This window comes from Gossypium hirsutum, chromosome A10, assembly GCF_007990345.1.
Source record: "Gossypium hirsutum isolate 1008001.06 chromosome A10, Gossypium_hirsutum_v2.1, whole genome shotgun sequence".
NCBI lineage: Eukaryota > Viridiplantae > Streptophyta > Magnoliopsida > Malvales > Malvaceae > Gossypium > Gossypium hirsutum.
Window position 1 is genome coordinate 29257798 of NC_053433.1, and position 1297 is coordinate 29259094.

General features: G+C 38.9%; 1 non-coding gene across 1 annotated transcript; it reads left to right on the forward strand.

Moving 5' to 3' along the window:
* The first annotated feature begins 956 nt into the window (after positions 1 to 956).
* LOC121209116 (small nucleolar RNA R71) lies at positions 957 to 1063 on the forward strand. The gene has a single exon (XR_005904233.1). It is a non-coding gene; the product is annotated as a small nucleolar RNA R71 (small nucleolar RNA).
* Positions 1064 to 1297: the final 234 nt, after the last annotated feature.

The window sequence follows — 1297 nt, forward strand, 5'->3', positions numbered from 1 at the left end:
GGTAAGTTAATATGTAATTTATTTAATAATTTAAGGAATTTACAAAATTGTTCCTCTGTGTGGTCTTTCCTTGTCATATTGGGGTATGGCACAAGAGGTTTGTATTCTCTACTTACCAGTTTTCGCTCACTCTGGTCCACCTCATCCTTACCTTTACTTACCACAATTTCTTGCCTCGATTCTGGTTCAGGTTCAACGAACCCTTCTTTTTCTCGAGTGGTAATCGCATTGAGTTGTTCCCTTGGGTTAGATTCAGTGTTACTTGGCAAACTACCTTGTGGCCGTTCAGAAATTAATTTGGTAAGTTAGCCTATCTGAGTTTTGAGCCCTTGGATCGACGCTTGTTGATTCTTAAATGCTGTTTCGGTATTCTAAAAACGAGTCTCTGACACTAAGATAAATTTTGTTAGCATCTTCTCAAGGTTCGGCTTCTTTTCCTGTTGGTAAGGTGGTTGTTGAAAACCTGGGGGATGTTGTGTCCTTTGATTTCCTTTCCCACCCCACAAGAAGTTGGGATGGTTCCTCCAACCTGCATTATAAGTGGTACTGTATGGTTATTTTGAGATCTAGAATTATTGCTACCCATTTATTGAACTTGATCCTCCTCGATGTTAGGGTTGAAGGATTGATATTCTGTGTGTACTCCTCCTCCATTTGAATTGCACCTCATCACGGGATGTACTTCAGTAGAAGCACACAAACCGTCAATCTTTTTATTTAAAAGTTACCTAGTTAGACAACATAGTAACCGCATCGAGGTTGAAAACACTAGCTGCTTTTGTCGGCTTTGTTCTCATGACCTCCACTAATAATTATTCAGTGACATTTCTTCAATAAATTCATAAGCCTCCTCAAGTGTCTTATTATTGATAGTCCCACTAGCAGCTGCATCAATCATCTATCTAGTCGAAGGATTCAGGCCATTGTGAAAAGTTTGAACCTGTAGCCAGAGTGATAACCTATGGTGAGTGCACCTTCTCAATAGATCCTTGTATCTCTCCCATGCATCATAGAGTGTTTCTAGCTCCATATGCACAAAAGAAGAGATATCATTCCTCAATTTAGCAGTTTTAGCTGGCGAAAAATATTTAAGTAAAAACTTTTCGGTCATTTGTTCCCAAGTAGTGATTGACCCTTATGGTAACGAGTTCAACCACTGTTTATCCTTATTCTTCAATTAAAAGGGAAATAACCAAAGGTGTAACATCGTCAAAAATGCCATTGATCTTAAAAGTGTCGCAAAACTCCAGAAAATTCACCAAATGAGTGTTTGGATCCTCGTCCTGCAAACCATCAA